A 19,507-nucleotide genomic window follows, 5' to 3' on the forward strand; every position below is an offset into this window, starting at 1 on the left:
AAGCTGACTGAACCCCAGGGTACAGCCACTACACTGCAGACAGAGGCATGGAGTGTAACAATAGCAGAGGCCGAGAAAAGAAACACATGAAAAGTCTAAACTGCTGAGTGCTCCAGAGATGACAGGAAGTTTGATGTGGCAGATACAACCTTTGCCTTGGAGCTGTTCAAAAGAGAAATGTCTAGCAGCATCACATGATTTTGCAAGCTGTTTGGAAGTACAAGTAGCTATTCAGGTAAATTCTCACCTAACTACAGGATGGTGGCAAGGTGCATAATCATCACATCTTGTTGAGACAAAATATGATCAGAAGCCATTCAGAAGGCTAAAAATACAATTTCCTCACTAAAAACATCGATTTTGATTACACATATTGTCATATTTGTGTACCCTCTTGATCTGTTGTGTGATGCAAATTTCTGATAAAGCAGTGGAAAGATACATGCTTTCATGAAGATAAAATTTAAAAAGTCACACTTGGGTTTTTTCTCAGATAATTATTAATTATTTTTTTATGTTGCTCCATGGTATTAACGAAAATTTAGTTGGTTACTTATAAGAATTTTCTAGAAGACCAGAATAAGAAGGTAGAGAATTAAAATCTGTATGTGTCAGTAGTACTTCACTTCCTCCCACCTGCTAAAGTTTTACCAATCTAATTTATAAAGTTGATTAGTACTTACCTTTATAGCTGTCTGGATTTCTAATTAATACACCACACAAATCAGACCAATGTATTAAATATAGGAAGAATTAAAACCACAGCAGCATATATTTTGAATCTAATGTCTTGAAGCCAGCAGTCAATTTGTACCTCAGTATGCATTAAAAAAAATACCTATTTTGCACATAATAATATATTTTAAAACATTTTTTAACCTATGAAACATTTTTAAAATTAAGCATTATCTTAATTTAAATCAGAAAAAGTTGTAGGTGTTTGGCATCTGTCTAGTACGAGTATATTCTTTCAGATCATTTAATCATTAAAGTCTTTCAGAAATAAAAACAAAGGCATTTAGTTGCATAGGGAGAAATCCTGAATATTATTTCCATCAGGACAGGAGGAACAGAGCTCTAATTTTGCTGATAATTTACTTGTCAAATATGATATGACTGCAAAACACATGAGAGGAATTTGAGAGGAAAAGGGAGAAAAAAAAGTATTCATTTATCTTTATCGTGAGGAACTGACAAAGGGTTTCTTACAAAATATAGATCAAACTGGGAGTATGTCAAATTCAAATAATTTTTTTATTGTATGATGGAAAACAAACAAAAAACCAAACCAAAAATGATACTGCACAGTCTTTTTAGATCTGGGAGTAGGCCAAGACTATCTAGGATCTATCTTCAGGTCAATACTTGAATCTGAATGACTTTCAAAATCTAAGTTTTATGTTTTCTGTACTTATGTAAATTTAAGAAGCTTATTTACCTTTAGACTTCCAGCTGTGAATAGAATCTTTCACTATTGTTAAGATCATTCTCCACATGAACTTTTTCTGCTCAATATTGGGCATGTGTTTGAATGATAACCTAAATTTAATCTGAATGCCTACCTCATTTTCTAGTAATTGATAAATCATGTAGTAGACTTCAATGAACATCATCATAGCAATGCAATAGCCAGACTGATAAATTTAAAACAAAAAAAAAGTAAGTTTTAAAGAAATCATTGAGCTTAAAGGTGCCTTCAATTTTATGATTATAAAATGGGGGGGGTTCTATCTGGAAAAAATACTAAGGGATTTTGGTTTTCCTTCCTCGTTATCAGACTAGATAAGTATCATAGGACTGGAAATGAGTTATTTTTTCATCCATTGACAGGAGAAAATACAAATAGTCATTTATTTTCCAATAACAGTCTGAGATTCTGTGCTAATATTGTAGACAGAGTAAGACACTAAAAAGAAGTCAAAAATATTCTTTCAGATTTCAGGGATATATTCTGAAATTATAGGCAGTGTGTATTTGGTCAATAGACTTACAGGAAAATTAAAATTATGTGGTTTTTTTTAAATCAATGTCAGAAATTATTGTGCTTTTAGAATGAAATTACTTTTTAAATTTAAGATCAAAGAGAGATGGAGAAGACTAACATTTGTGGACAATGTTTCTAAGACATCAATTTCATCAACAATGCATTTCAGGTCACCCAGTACCCATGCTTTGGGTCCAAACTCACAGAGTTATTTCACTATAGATGAATTAGAATTTTCTTTTTTAAAAAATGTTTGTTGTTATTCATTGTTGTGAAGAAAAATCGTGAAAACCTGACCATGACAAAACTCAGCCTCTGAGCTTGCAGATAAACTAAGAATCTTTGTCCTCGTGGCAAAGGCAGCCAGCAGCATCCTGGGCTACCTTCAAATGTGTTGCCATTAGGTCAAGGGAAGTGACCGTCCCCCTACTCAGCACATGTGAGACACATATGGTGCAGTGGGTCCAGCTCTTACCTCCGCAGCACAAGAAAGATGTGGCATATTGCAGTAAGTCCAGAAAAGGGACATAGAAATGATTAACGGATAGAAGCATCTGTCAGATTAGGAGAGGCTGAGAGAGCTGGGACTGTTCAGCCTGGAGAAAAGGTGCCTCTGGAATTGATGGGATGTCAGTGTGTGTAAACACCTGAAGTGTGGAAGTAAGGAACAAGGATCCAGACTCCTTTCAGTGGTGTCTTGTGATAGGGCGAGTTTGTGCAATGGACACTAATTTTAAAATACAAGAAATTCCACTTAAATATGAGAAAAATCTCTTTTTATTGTAAGGACAATCCAGCACTAGAATAGATTTCCTAGAGGTTGTGGAGTTCTTGGGGATACTCAGAGCCCTATTGGACATGGCCCTGAGAAATTTACAGACTTAATGGACTTGGCCCTACTTTGGGTAGGGGAACTGGACTGGATGTCTTCTAGAGATCTCTGTTGATCTCAATGACTATTATTCAGGGCTACGAACAATTCAAGCTTTTCTTTGAAGACCTGAGTAGACTGATGGGAGGTTATCTTTCCAATGTGGCCAGTTTCATGATGTGACTGATGACATAGTATTCTGCTCCAGTTTCTCTGCCATATTTTACTTCTACCATGGCAGCAAAAATTCTCTCATGACTGGACAGAGCAAGACCTCCTTGGTGCTGTGGATATGTGAGATACTTTCAGCTGTTCTGTGATTCCTTTTCATTATTGCACCAAAAAAATCTTTCTTCTGCTGAGATTAACTTTTTTTTTGTTTTGTTAAAAATATTTCTTAAATGCATTTCTTGTTGTTTTGCTTGTGTTTAGTTACTAGCATGATTATCTTGTCCAGATTTTTGGTAGCATCTGGAAAAGGGTTGTATATCCTCTATTACTTCCTTTATTTTTTTTTTTCATTTAGCATTCAGTTGACACATCTTTCCAACCTAATTTTCACTTAGTTCATTCTGGGCTACAACTGCGGACTGCTAATGGTTCGTTTGTGGCGACAGCTAAAGGTCTTTCTTCTCTCCTTGGCCTTCTGCATTTAACAGTTACACTCAAAAGTGAGTTATGCTTCTGTTCATAAGTCAGACATAATTTCTTTGCACATTTTTGTGTTTAATCATCAAAATGATTTTCTTTAAAATTAAACTCTAAAGCCTTAAAATTTCAAAACAGAATAACTTCCTTGTAATATGAATGTTGCTTTTCTTTTCTTTTTTTTTTTAGTTTCTGTACTTCTTTTGCATTGCAGTAAGTCACCTCTTAATATAGCAAGGTAGTGATTAATTCATACTTACAGGTTCTGTGAAATTATAATTATACATTCACACAGTTTCTTTTGGAGGATGACGATGTCCATGTGTCCTTTTTTCAGCTCCTTTACACTTTTCTTGTTATGCTTGCTATTTTGAAAGGCATGTTTCTCTTCATGACCTACAATACTATTTCTTTAGTTTTATCCCTCATTATTTTTTCCCCCCTCCTTCTTTGCAGAGATCTTTTTCTGTCTACATACTACTCAGTTTCTCATGGGGAAAGCCAATTACACCACATCGAATACTGGCAAGATAAAAACTCTTTTCTTACCCTGTGACTCTTTCTCTTTTCTACTGACTTGAGTTCAAGAACACTCAGTGTTTCTTTTGCATTTTAAGAGCATCAGCTGAAATCTTATGCAAACCTATGGCAAATCTCTCTACAACCTGAAAGATGGCAAGACTTAACCTGTATGCTATAGAAGTATATGCCCTGTGAAATGCCATTGCGTTATCTTTCAATAATGACCTGAGCATTACTTATGGCTGCATCTACTCTCAAGCATTACTGCAATGTCTTAAATTCTGTTTTAAGTAGAATTCCTTCAGTAACAAATTAAGAATGCTGTTGGATTTTTAATGCATAGTTATGTTATTTAAAAACTTTATTTTCAGTGAAAATAAAATGTTGAAGACAATCATGGTCTACACAGTACCTCATATATCTTCATGGTTTTATTGGACCTGATCAGATTATTTATGTCCTCAGATATTAAGCTGATACCAGTTTTTCCAGCAGCAGGGAATTTGCTTATGTTTGCACAGGGAAAAAAATTGCAAGATATCACTGATTATTGAGGTAAGGAGATATGAGAGAACCTGTAATTCTGCAGTCCTACAAATTAGCAGCACTAGAGTTATCCTTGGGTCTTTAAAGGGAATGGGTGGTGATCTCAAATCTCTGTGAAAGTTCTTACTTTACAAGGAGGCATTATATTTATATAGAAAAAATTTAAGAAGTTAAAAAAAAAAAGGAAATGGATTCTGTGGTTACTCCTGGGATACCCACAGGTGACTGCAACCTGATAAAGCCCATGTTAAATGTCAACTATTAAAATCAATTGTTGGTAAATTGCAGTGTAAAATATCTACATAAATTACATTCAGCTGCTCTTTCTAGTGCATCTATTTCACATTCTGTGGTTACATGTGTTGAAACATCATGAATAAAGAAAACATAATTAAATACTAAAGTTGTAAATTTAAAAGCAAAAGAAACACTGAAATAAATTTAAAAGAAAATGGAAATTCATTGTAAATAATGTCATGTGACACTAATTTTCTCAGAGGTATGTACAGCACAAGTTGGGATTGATTCTCAGTTCCTGTTTTCACTTGCCCTCCCCATCAGGTCAAGAGTAAAGGTCACAAAGAGCACTGAGAGCAGTTGACATCAGTTTCCTACTCTACCTTTTGACACTGAAGAAGCTTCATATTTGTATTCACATTCACATCCTTCTGTTACTGCAAATGTGTATTTTCTGTTAGAACTAAGGGGAGATACACATGCACATCAAAGAAAGAATCTGTCTCTCAAGCCCAATTTGTAATAGGACTATCTAGAAGACATATTTGCTAGATCTAGTTCCCTTCATGCATTATTCTTGCAGGTGACACTGTAACTACTGGTTTTCTACCAAATAGGAAATTAACAGCTCATTTTCTAATTCATTTCCTGATTTGGATAATTGATTTCATTTTCATCCACCTCCTGCTTATCTCCCTTCTACTCAGAATGCTAATTTCCCTTTCAAATCAAGTTCTGCTGAAGTCAGCACAGATCGAAACAAATTGATTTGTTTTAAATATGTGCTCCACATAGAATCAAATCTGATTTTCCTGAAATGTCAAGACAGTTAATTTCTTTATCTATATATTTTGTAATGCATATTTCATCTAAGATTTTACTTCAATATATTTGCAGTATGCTAAGGTCACTGCTAGACACAAACAAAAGATTTATTTTTTTTTAATCTGTAACTACTGAAATATTTCCCCTTTTAAATTTTTAAAGTTGCTCAAGAGAATCTAAACTAGTATGATTTTTTTTCCAGTTTGGATATCTTTCCTTTTTAAGAAGGTCGTTCATGTAATGCTCACTTCTTCCTATTAAACCAAAAGCCATAATATGAATTCACTTTACAATGCAGAGAGGAGACATGCCTGCATGCATGTTTTTATTGATTTAGCAGAAGGGTTTTTCACTACATTGCCAAATGATATTCTTTGTCTGATATAAAAAAAACCCAAAACACTGTAAAATGTCTTTACTAAAGGTATTGGTCAGCAAAGATGTTATTTATGGCAAACCTGGACTGTGACAAACTTACATTGCATTTAGTGGATGGTTTGGATTCCAGGCTTGATTCTGGTTTTGTTTTGTTTTTGGGATTCTTTTTCTTTTTCACATTACTGTTAGTGGCACCTGAAACTCTTTTCATCCAAGGTTTCATTTCAGCTGTGTATGTGTGTTTTTTCTGTATTTGTTTTTTCAGTGCTTATTTAAAATGCTCAGTACATTGCAGCTGAGCTGTAAGAGGAAATGTCTATTCCTTAAATCTCCATATTTTACTATAAAAAAATGAATCTGCAGGTTTTTTTCCAGTATTCTGCTAATAGCCTTATTGAAAGGATATTGCCAAAAAAACTTGTTAAGTTTAATCCTTAGAGAGCCACACTGTTGGATTACCATGCCCTGGAGTCTTACTTTCTAAAATTAAATGGTCTGCTTTTGGCAAATTTAAGCCTGTGTTTTGCCATTTTGACATACTGACAACTAACATGACCTTCCTAAAGGTTTGCATATACATGAATCTTGTCTGTGTTTGTCTTCTGCTGCCAATAGTTATTGCTCCTCAAATTTACTTTCTCATTTTTGTCATTCTGTTCATTTTGTAGTCTTTAAGAAGCTCATTGTATTATGTTACTTGAAGAATTTCAGTGTTTGTAACCAGATGTGCATACCTCAAATCAGTTTTTTTTATTGTCAGGTGTTTCAGTTTCTATTAATGAAATACAGACACTTGCATGTTGTGTTCTAATTTGGACAAACAGCTGCCAAACCCCCTTAATAGTACTTTTCTCACAGTCTTTGTTTCTTAGTTTTCACATTGCGGCTTTTATCAGGAGTGTCTTGAAATGTTTCACAAGACAAATATATGCTGACTAGCATGGATGAAAACTATATGAAAACTATATAAATTTGTAGATTATGCTTGTTTTTCCTGGTAAAAAAAAAGTTATTTGTTTTATTTTTTCCTCTGTAGTAGAGGCAAAATATCCTTGATTTCTTGTGGTCCTTATGTTCCTCTGCAGTTTGATTATGATAAAAGTAAAGCAATCATAATATTTTAAAAGAGACTAATATACATATTTAGGATATACCTGGCATGTTTTAAGTTCATACAAAGTTATTTTGAGTACTTATATATATATATATATATATGCACACGCAAATTACTTATTCACAATTCCAAAACATATTCCAGCTTTAGCTCGAGAATTTTTATCTGCCTTCAAACCATCCCCACAAGTTTTCTTAACTTAATCAGATTTTGACAGCATTGATATTTAATAAATCCACATCAAACTGTGCATTCTTGGGAACATGTTGCAGCAAGAGCTGTATGTGCAAATGAACATTGTGTTTTTGTTCATGTTCAAAGAAAAAGGAAAGCAAAAAAAAACCTGACACAGCAGGAAAGCCAGCTGGAAGGGTATACACAGAAGATTGTTCTTCATATTTGAAAACAAAGGTCTGAACTGCACTGCTCAGATCCAGACTGGAATTTCATCAAAGTTCAATGTTACAGCTACTGGTCAGTGTAGATAGAGGGAATAGTGCTGAAGGCTGGCTCTGCACCAGTACATAAGCTTCAGTTTTTATCTTGTATTTTGCTTGGAGATTTTCTCTTGGGCTTTCTAACATCCAAATTATTTGAACAACAACAAAAAAGTTGGTATCCCCTTCTAAAGGGTTTCCCTCTTTATTGCCTACATTTAATTTCCAGTGAATCGGTGTGTTTTCTCTAGCTTCATTAAGAATTTTTTAAAACAGTTGTTAGAGGCAGCTGCTTATCAGACAGGTAGGTCTGCTTCCTCTGCTTGAGTTTTTTAGAAAACAAATAGCATGACACAAAATTCAGCTTTGCTCACTCACTGAATATAGTGCCTAACACCAAAGACATTTAGCAGAGGAAGACAGTTTCAGGCTTTTCTCCTGAACCCACAGAACTGTCAAAACCAATCTTTTACATAATAGGATTGTACTGCAGTATTTCAAGGTACTACTATTTTTTTCATTGTAACCTGGAATTGATTTTTAAGAAAAATGCTATTATTTTATTATATAAAGCAGTGACAGTAATAGGCCAGTAACCAAGGCATCACCAGTTTAAGCACAGAAGTTACTGGACCGTGATTCATTAATGAGGTTGTACCAGTCTCTAATCCCTTTAGGTGTTTGTACTGCTCCCATTTCATTGTACTTCAGTATATTTGTAGTATTCATGAAATAATCCTCACAGTATCAGCCATGTCATGGAATGGTTACAGTGTTATGTAGCAAAAAAAAAAAAAAAAGACTCAAGATGCAAAGAAATTAAGGCGTCCCAAAGTCTTTCAGGCCTAAAGCAACAGCTGCATTTTTATTGGTTTTCTTCTTTTTTCCTGCCCCAAGCATCAAAGCTGGCTAGGGACCTAAATATCCTTCAGATCTGATTAGCACCTTGATTTCTTCCATAACCACAAGACAACTAACACCTTTGACTTGATTGCTCACTGCAAGGTCACAGCATGTGCTGTGTCAGTTGCTGAGGGGAGTAGCTCGAGAGAGGACGCCTGCAACACTGGATCGGAGCAGGGGGAAATCAGTGTCCAGGAGCCGGCACCTCAGAGCGACAAGAGCCACTGAGGAGGGAGCCTCAAGTCCTCGATAGGACTTGCCCAGGAGCCGGCAGCTCAGCTCATGCGAGGAGCTGACTCACCGGGGGTGGAGACAGGAGGCTTGGTGGAAGATTCAAACCAGCCATCAGCGGCCATTGTTAGTCACTTGCTGAGGTGAGTAGCTTGAGAGAGGACTCCTGCAACACCAGAGCAGAGCCGTGGGAGATCAGCGTCCAGGAAGAAATTCTTTACTGTTAAGGTGGTGAGGTACTGGAATGGGTTGCCCAGGGAGGTAGTGAATGCTCCATCCCTGGCAGTGTTCAAGACCAGGTTGGATGAAGCCTTGGGTGATATGGTTTAGTGTGAGGTGTCCCTGCCCATGGCAGGGGGGTTGGAACTAGATGATCTTGAAGTCCTTTCTACCCTAACTATTCTATGATTCTATGTTTTTCCTTTGTATTCATGCATCTGATAGTGGAGTCTTTAAAACTGAAGACAAAGTTTCCCCAGTGAGTTCCAGATGGGTGGCTGCTAAGGAGCACTAACCTGTATGAGAAATAATGTGAAAAGGGACCAGTGGGTTGGCATTAAACATGTTCAGCTTGCAGTGAACATTTGCACCTATGTATCACAAATTTCTACTTAAAAAATATGGCCACCATAAAGTACAGGAGAATACCTAGCTGAGAGGATACCTGAAAGTCTGGGAAAATAACTATGTCTAAGCACACCTGAGGTGAAAGGCACTTAAATCTGAAGCATCAGTATAAATAAGGAGTCTAGAGCCATAGACTGGGAGAGCAGAAGAGCCATGGCAGGTGCCTCAAATAGAATACTGAGGGTTTTTTTGTTTGGTTGTTTTTTTTTTGTTTGTTTGTTTTAATGAGCTTTAAATAAATTTTGTTGTTGCACATTGGGGAATTAATAATTACATATTGGTCTGTTCATCTCCCTTGTCCTTTTCTTCAGTAAGGTTTTGCTCTATTGAATCATTTGATTCAGTATATGTGAAACAGGAGTACAGTGTTTTGTTAAATTTTGTAGGTTTGCAGATGAGATCTTCAGCTAGTAATTACTACTGACCAATAAAACCTGAAGATGGTCACTGCTGTTGCTAATTTAGTCTCGCAAAAGGGCTACAAACTTGTGTATCTCTCAAGGAGCCACTTTGTGAAGGTTTTTTTTTTTAAAAAAGTTATGGTGTAGATGAATTTGTCATGCCTCTGCTTCCTAAAATGATCAGCTAATAGCAGCATCCACCAGAGCATCACAGAAGCATGTGCAATATGTTTACTTACAGTACAAAGACTTGATTAATGGGTTTTACCCATGCTTTGTTCAGAAGAAGCTAGGTATACCAGATCTGCCATCTTTGATAAAGACTGTGAACATCACAATCATTTCATAGTCCAGTGCTATGAGATAATTTTTCCTGGCTCTGCTGCAAACATTCCATGTCTGCAAAATCCAGGCAACTATCTTTGTGATTTATGAGTTGAATTAGTAATGTGTTAAGTAGTATTAGTATATGTAACCGTGTACTTTGTAGTTTCCATGACAAGTATGCTACACCTTATTTGCTAGAGAGCTATGGACAACCCCTGACCAGCTCTGCTTCCTAGAAGATAAAGCCTGTGCACAACAGAAACATGTCAAGGTCAGTACGGGACCTCTGGCATTTGTCTGCAGTCATTGACTTCTCATAGCAAGTGTCTCACACTTAGTATTTCTCTGCAAGTTTTGATTTGGCCCAGGCACAGAGAAGGAATCAATCTACAGCAATTTTAACTGTTTCTGTAACCAGATCTTCTTCCCTAGATAATATCTCTTTTCTGCTTGTAACTCAGGGAGAAGCAAGTTTTTCCAAGTAAGCATCTTGCCTGTCAGCAGCTAGAAAGGGAGAAAGCTGCAGCACATGTGCAACAAAATTGTTACAGTTGCAATTAGCTTTGATCAAAATCTCTGAGATACTTTTCTGAGATTGCAAGGATAAAGTTTCCATCTGCTTAATAACAATCCAGTGTAAATGGCAGGCACAGAAGGAGAAGCTACTATCTGCTAAGTGTGTCATCATTACTCCAGTTATTCAATGTACAGTGGATTCCTTTTTAACTCTACCAAAATTGCAATCAGCATTTATTTGTATTCAGTGTTAGAGAAATCTGTGCCTGAATGCAGAAATAGTTCTAAGTTAAAGAAAGTTTTCCAAAAGAATAATTCTTTGGCTTCATCAAGTTTTCCTTAACAGTCTGCCAACAAATGTTACATCAGACTTGTTATTTCATTATGGCCAAGTCTAATCTAAGTTGACATCTGAAGTGTTTCATTTTGGTTTATGTCTTTTTTATTTCCCATCACCTTCAATTGCATGGGATGAAATTTCAATAGAATTATGGTATTATGTATAAGAGTTGAACCTTGAAACTGTGTGGGCAGTGGCATTGTTACACAAGTACAGTACAACTACATTATGTTCCATTAATCCTCTCCAAATACTCTTTAAACTAACTTTATCATATTGTGTATTAACAGTTATTATAAATATTCCTTCTAAGTGGGAAGTTTTTTTAAATTTATAAAAAGAGAAGGGAAATGGAAGTTTGAAATATACACATCTCTCTGATATTAGCAAGCCTTTTCCTCTGTATTTTCTCTATCTGATTAGTTAATTAAGCAGCTCATGATTTTAAGATCATGCAGCAGTATGGCAGATTGTGAAGAATAGCTGGAAGATTGAATCAAGCAATTCAGAATACAGTTTAGTCACTGAGTGTCAACTCTTTCTTTGCTCAGAGTATGGCTGCCAACCTATTATGATTTTATTGAATTTACATTTTAAAAACCACCAGATGTTTTGTATCGATAATTATTTGTCAGGAGCTTGTTAATGGGCAGTTTGTTTTGGCTGCTTAATAATTGAAATTCAGTTTGTTGTGACTGAACACTGGAAACCTGAACTACAAAGTTACCCATATTTTAAAAGGGTGCTTAATATTAGTCATATGCTTAAATTCTAGTTAAGAACAATGAGTTAGGTACGCATGAGTAACACAGTGGTGGCTTTTCACTATACAGCTAGGAATACTTTTATGCAATTTCTTCTTTAAAAACATACAATAACTGATAATATTTCTTATGAAGCAACATTATGCATCCCTTCCTGGGGATTTTGCCGTGTGACAGAAAAGGCATACTCAAAAAATTTGCTGAACTGTGGGGACAAAGAGTTTCAGAACAGCCACTAACTTTCAAAATGGGGACAATTATAGGCAATGAGTTATTTGAGGCAACACAGTATATCTCAAGCATATCTGAGCACAAGCTGGCAGCATGAAAACAGATTATCACATAATTTTCCTAAGAAATTAAAATACACAATGTGGATTCCCAGTGATCTTAAAGAGACAAATATCTGTGCAGGCATCATTTGTGGTTTTGCTTTAGGTTGTTAGGTCTTGTGGTTATGTTGGAGGATAATTGACATAACAGCTAATGCATAATGAGGTATAAGTAGTCTTGTACATGACCACTAATCTACATGACAGCTCTGAGGTATACAGTTGTCACCACACTTATCTGTTGGTCTTCATGGATTTATATGTCATAGGCCTCCACAAAACAGAATCTGTTGTTATATAAAAAGAGAAATATGAACAGACCAATACAGTTAGTAATTTAAATGGCTATATTTACTTGTTACTGTTAACTCTAGTGGAGCTTTACTAGCACACACCATTTTAAGAGCTGTTTTATAGAACTATGAATAGTGTACGTTGGTAGATTTTTCTAAATTATTTTGAATTGGGTGGGAAATAGAAGAAAATGTGTAGGAAAAAACCCACACACATAGGCACAGGAAACTAGCAGAAAGATGGCTATCTGGAACAAGCACTGTATCAACATTTATCAATAAGATCTAAGCTGGAGGCTTATTTCTTGAACTTGTTATACAACAAATCAGTTTCCCGAAAATGGTTACTTACATAGCCTCAAGTCTTATTACCATGCATCTTGTCAGTAGCATAAAATCTGTACCCATAGAATCATACAAAACCTTCTCAATTCACAGTGTTCTGCTAGGCAATGAAGTTAAAATATCACAGGCAAAAGGTAGGAGCTGAATAGTTTATGCAGCCTGGCAAGCACATTCCCCAGCCAAAAAGGGTCAAGTATTAGCCTTTTGGAATCTTTCCAAGGGCCCTGTTTATATTATCCACAAAATAAATCCACCAAAACCATACAATCTCTGTAGACTACTACCATTTCAGTTACAAATAAGAGAAGGCATATTTCTGCCTGGATTCCCTTTGCTACACTCCAGGTGATTACATCACTGGTTTGATTGTGTTAACTCCTTAGGGACTTCAGCTTTTACCTTGTTGAAGTGTTAACTGTACCATGCTCTCTTCTGTCTTGCTCAAAGACCATCTTTCATGTTTTAGACCAGCAGAACAGTTTGATAGCCAATATTTTTGAGCTATTAAATATACTATTTCTTCTTCCTATTTGATTTTTAATATTTAAACATGTAAAAAGGCAGAAATTTCAAAGGTTTTTGTCCAGTATTCAGAAAACTTGATTGGTGACAAACCAAAATGTAACCATTACCAAAAATCTGAAAGCACCAGACAGTAAGGATTCACAAATTGCATATATGATTGGGAAGTGTTTGCTGAATAATCATCTTGTCTAATAGCTTTAAACAAACAAATATTAAAACCTGCTTTGGATAATCCATAAACATGAAACCGTAAGCGTATTCTTTACATGTGACAATCTGCATCCAAGAACTAGGTGGGAAATACCATACAGGTAGGGCACGCACAGGCAAATTTTTCACTGACGTCAAAATGTTTAATTGGGGATACCACATATAGAGGTTAGAACTATACACACAAAGTCCATCTTTGGGTTGCCACAACATGATGTATTAAGCCAGCATCCATTTTTCATTAGGCAGCTTATCCTGTCATGGAAGTTTTCCTTAACAAAAAAATTCTTACACATGAATTTTTGAGATAGTGTGTAGCTTTGCAGTCTTTTGACTTTTGAGCTTTCACTAACTCTAGTAAGAGACACACTGACAAAAAATATGTTTGTCTATGACCAGTGCATTTAAAATGTCTTAAAGAATACAATAGATTTCTGTGTACATTTTGGTTAAGTTTCACCATGGGAATATTATAACAGAAGGATGCATCATATAGCAGATACAGACTGAAAAATTGCTTTGTTGCAACTTCTATATATGAAATAATTTCGTGTATGGTTAATTTTACTGAATGGCAGAGAAATTACAGTAAAAAAACTGAGTGCCCTCAATAAAGGTGATTTAATGAACAAACTACTGAATTCAGAGGCAAGATTCAAGTCACATTTTCAAGTTCTACTACAGACATGTTCTTAAGGGAGGCAGTTTTAACCTGCTGTCTTAAAAGCCTGAGATACCCTGTTTTAGAGAGAACTTTTATTGTTCTTAGAAACGTACCTTGGGAGTATAAGTCAATTGGGAAGCAAAAAGAAATAGAAACTCATGTTCCATGATCAACCTGTACAAAATAATGAAAAAGAAAGATAAAAGCCAGCTGGTTTATGGCCTAATTTTGATCTGAAGGTGAGGGTTCACCTATGGCTAAAGCCACTGTATTTTACTTAAACTATAAATAACATTCATCCCACTGAAGGTAGTAGAAAGTTACCAAGATTGCTCCTGTAACAGAAATTCCAAGAGATAAAATTATGTTGAAAATAATGAAGTAAAGTTTAGGGCATTATTTAACTATTTCATAATGCCATGTACCCTATTTTACTCCTCAAATCATGTCTAGGCTATATATATGCAAGAAGATCTGTCTTCACCTTGATCTTAGAAAAATATTCTTACATTTGCTGTGGTGGTCTCTTGTAAAGCAGTATTTGAAGTGATGTCATGGTACTTGTACCAGCATGGCTTCTGGTGTTCTGCACAAATACACCGAGAAACTTGTTTTCTTGTTGCTGCTCTTGATTTTTTTAAATTTTTTATTTATTTTTCTTACAGCTAAACAACTTCATCTTATCACCACCATTGCCATAAATATCGGACCAACAGGAACACTTGTTGCTTTTATTTCCAGCCTGTGGAGCATGGAATTCCTTCTAGTGGTTTACTGGGATGTGACATAGCACTTGAACAATTGCAGGAAAATCTTTGTTCTTAAAGCCATGTGTTACCACTGAAGTGATTTTAGAGCACAGGCAGAAGAATAGGTTTGCAGGTTTTAAAATGCATGGAGACACCGTAGGTGTACATTCAAAGAAAAACAATTCTGATTTTGACTAAATGAAAGGTTTTCTGGAAATGTTCTTAAACAGCTGGTATTCCAAAGTGCCTGAGCTAAAATGCCAGTGATATTCAGAGGCATTGTAATGAGCTTAAGTTCTTCACTATGCTGCTCAGCTTTATTGAGCTGGGGGGCTAAAGGAATCTAAAGGAGCTACAACAACTGCAGAAGTAAAAGTGGAAAGATTCTGCAAAAGATAGTGTATATGTGTGGTGTGTGTCAGATGGTGTGGCTGTGACTGCACCACCCAAGTCTTGGAAGGCAGACGCAGGGACTGTGAGAATGAAGACCTTGGGGTCACTGTAGGAGAGGATCTGTCTCAAGACCGTATTAAGAACCTGAATGTACACAAGTCCATAGGACCTGATGAAATCCATCCATGAGTCCTGAAGGAGCTGGCAAATGAAGTTGCTAAGCCACTCTCCGTCATATTTGAAAAATCATGGCATTCCGGTGAAGTTCCCGATGACTGGAAAAAGGGAAATATAACCCCCATTTTCAAGAAGGGGAAAATGGATGACCTGGGGAATTACAGACCAGTCAGTCTCACCTCTGTGCCTGGCAAAATCTGGGAGCAGATTCTTTTGGAAGGCATGCTAGGGCACCTGAAAAAAACAGAGAGGTGCTTGGTGACAGCAGGCATGGTTTCTCTAAGGAGAAATCCTGCCTGACCAATTTGGTAGCCTTCTATGATGGGGCTATGGAATTGATGGACAGGGGTGGAGCAATTGATTTCATCTACCTGGACTTGTGCAAAGTGTTTGACACTGTCCCACATGACACCCTTGTCTTTAAATTGGAGATACATCAATTAGGTGGACCACTTAGTGGATAAAGTACTGGTTGGATGACCGCACACAGAGTTGTGTTCAATGGCTCAATGTGCAGCTGGAGACCAGTAACAAGTGATGTCCCTCAGGGATCAGTGTTGGGACCTGTCTTGTTTAACATCTTTGTCAATGACATGGGCAGTGGGATTGAGTGTGCCCTCATCAAGTTTGCCGCTGACACTAAGCTGTGTGGTTTGGTTGATACGCTGGAGGGAAGGAATGCCACCCAGGGGGACCTTTACATGCTTGTGAGGTGGGCTGATGCCAACGTTATGAAGTCTAACCATGCCAAGTGCAAGGTCCTACACCTGGGTTGGAGCAATCCCAGACACAGCTAGAGGTTGGGCAAAGAAGAGATTCAGAGAAGCCCTGAAGAGTAGCACTTGGGGGTGTTGTTTGATGAGAAAAATTAACATGAGCTGGCAGTGTGCACTTGCAGCCTAGAAAGCCAACCAGATCCTGGGCTGCATCAAAAGAAGCATGACCAGCAGGTTGAAGGAGATGATCCTGTCCCTCTGCTCTTGTGAGACCTCACTTGGAGTACTGTGTGCAGTTCTGGTGTCCTCAACATAAAAGACATGGAACTGTTAGAACAAGTCCAGAGGAGGGCCATGAGGATGATCAGGGGACTGGGGAGCACCTCCTGTATGAAGACAGGCTGAGAAAGTTGGGGCTGTTTAGCCTGGAGAAGAGGAGGCTGCTTGGAGACCTCATAGCAGCCTTCCAGTATCTAAAGGGTGCCTATAAGGATGCTGGGGAGGGATTCTTCATTAGAGACTGTAGTGACAGGACAAGGGGTAATGCATTCAAACTTAAACAGGGAGAGTTTAGATTGGTTATAAGGAAGAAATTCTTTACTGTTAGGGTGGTGCGGCACTGGAGTATGTTGCCCAGGGAAGCTGTGCATGTTCCATCCCTGGCGATGTTCAAGGCTGGGTTTGACAGAGCCCTGGGTGACATGGTTTATTGTGAGGTGTCCCTTCCCATGGCAAGGGGGTTGTAACTAGATGATCTTGAGGTCCTTTCCAACCCTAACTATTCTATGTTTCTATAAAAACAGATACCAGAACTGTCACTGTAACTCTACAGCTTCAGTGTGGCATGGAGACAGACTACTGCCTTAAGGATTCATCTGAAATCTGTATTGTTACGTACTTTAAACTTAGACTGTGAATCAGAGTATGCATTCAGGTACATGTGGAAAGGAAGGTAGGATTAGTGATATTTTCTCTTTAATTTTGTTGATAGTCTTCCAGTCTTCCTACATTTTCTATCCAGGGCTGGAGAAGCAGTCTTCAAGAGAAGATTTTAGCAAGGATCCTAGTCAGCAAACCAATGTTCAGGACCACTAGTCACTGACAGTATCCAGAGCTTCACTGAAGCATCTCTTACCTCTTTCAGTCCCTTTAAGTAGTTTTCAAGATGCTTAAAGCCAGATGGCTATATTAGATTTTTCTCATTAAGTAAAATATAAGAACAGCAGCCATTTGGAACAGGTATTTCTTGACATCTAATTCCATCTTTTCCTGTAAACCATTATTTCAAAATACCATATTATCGTTATCTATATTCTCAGGCAGCCCCAAACCTACTTCCAGGTGCCAGTATTCCTGTCCTTTCTGTTAAGGTTTGTATTGGCTGCTCCTTGTTGATGTTATGTTTTGTTTTTTCTAAGAGGATATTATGCAATAAGAATATTTACAGTATTAATGTTATAGGTAACTTAGAAATTAAAGTGTTTTAAGTGAAATGCAATACTCTGTATATTCAAAACACTGGTAATGTCAGCAAACTTTGATAAAGATGCTGTGATTCTAGAGTAGGAGAACAAGAAAGTTTAAGGGTATGTTTCTTTTCATTTTATCAGCAGGCTCACTAAAACTCATTTAAAAAAAAACGCAATTTTGTCAATATGTAGTGCTTTTGCTGATTAAAAAAAATAATACAGGGAATAATGTAGTTTAATCATAATGGTGCTATACTAAGCTAGTTGTCATGGTTTAAGCTCAGTCAGCCACGCAGCTGCTCACTCACTCCCCCCTGCCTTCCTCCCCCCTGCTCCTGGAGGGATGCGGAGGAGAATCGAAAGAATGTAACTCCCAGGGGTTGAGATAAGAGCAGTCCAGTAACTAAGGTATAACACAAACCACTATTGCTACCACCGATAATAATAATGATAAGGGAAATAACAAGGGAAGAGAATACAGCCGCTCACCACTTGCCAACCGATATCCAGCCTGACCAAACAGTGATCTAGCCCTTTTAGGTAACTGCCCGCAGTTTATATAGTGGGCATGCCGTGCTGTGGTATGGAATACCTCTTTGGCTAGTTTGGGTCAGGTGTTCTGTCTCCACTTTCTCCCAGCTTCCCCTCCTCCCTGGCAGAGATTGAGATTCAGAAAGTCCTTGGTCAGAGTAAACATTACTGAGCAACAACTAAAAACATCGGTGTTATCAGCTCTGTTCAGAGGCTGAAAGTCAAAACCACAGCACTGCACCAGCTACTAAGAAGAAGAAAAATGACTGCTACTGCTGAACACGGAACACTATTTTATAACAAGTTCCAAACTTCTGCAAAATTTTCAGTCTCCATACTTGGCTAAAAATATTTGGACATGTGCAGCAGCCTCCTCTTCCTACCCGTCTGGATTTCAGATAGATAGCTGGTACCTTGTTCTATAAAGACAAATGCACTTAAAAACAATCTAAGTACATACCTGTAGCCATGATTTTATACTGCAAAGCTGGTTTGATAAATACTTTAGCTTACAACCCTGGTGCTGTGAAGTGCCTGTGGCTGCTGAATCAGTGTGATCTCAGTGAAAAAGCATTACTCCTGTTAAATGTGTGGTGTATGCTGTGCAGTCTGTAAGCAGAGCAGCACCTTATGGATATTGTCCTGTGAGCATCAATGCAGTATTTCAACATTATGATTTTAGTAATTACAAATTATTGAATATCTAAACCAATCAACAGGTAATAATCATAATTATTCAATGAACGTCAACAGATGGTTAATTGAAGTGTCATAAATTTATCTTTGATAATTCAAGAACTCATCTTACAGATCTCAGGACCCAAAGAATGAGAACAACCCTCACCTCACTTCCAGTAAGTTATCCCACAGTTGTCTTCACAGAAGTTGATTTCCTAAGGTTACCAGATGTGACAGATTCACAGACCTGCAGCTCATAGTGCCAGTTTCCCGCTGCTGTTCTATAGTTTCTTTCAAAACCTGTTTCTTAATACATAGTTTTTAAACCAGTGATAACACTAGTTACAGTTTGATGGATTATGCTTTGAGGCTGTATTCATTAAATGACTGCTAAGTGCTAATTAAAGTCTAACTAAGTTTCTTTTCCACAGCACTTAGGGATTAGTTGATGTTTTTCCACCTCTCGCTTGCATATGAATAATTTTTAGAGCAAATACATTTACACCACTGGCATTTGAAGAGTGCTTCCTGAATACTAATTGCTAATTCTGATACCTAGCTAAAATATATCGTAAAAGCTTCAACAGCAAAGAAGCTTTATGAACATCTGGCTTCCTCTCAGCTCAGGCAAATAATTTGCTATACCACTAAGACCCTGAGCATCCCTGAGTGGAAGAAATTGTACTAGAAATCAAATAGGTCTTGAAATGCTGGGTATTTCAAAGATGTTTGTAACAAATTGTTTCCAGAAAAA

This window comes from Melopsittacus undulatus, chromosome 1 (genome assembly GCF_012275295.1).
Source record: "Melopsittacus undulatus isolate bMelUnd1 chromosome 1, bMelUnd1.mat.Z, whole genome shotgun sequence".
In the NCBI taxonomy this organism is placed as follows: Eukaryota; Metazoa; Chordata; class Aves; order Psittaciformes; family Psittaculidae; genus Melopsittacus; species Melopsittacus undulatus.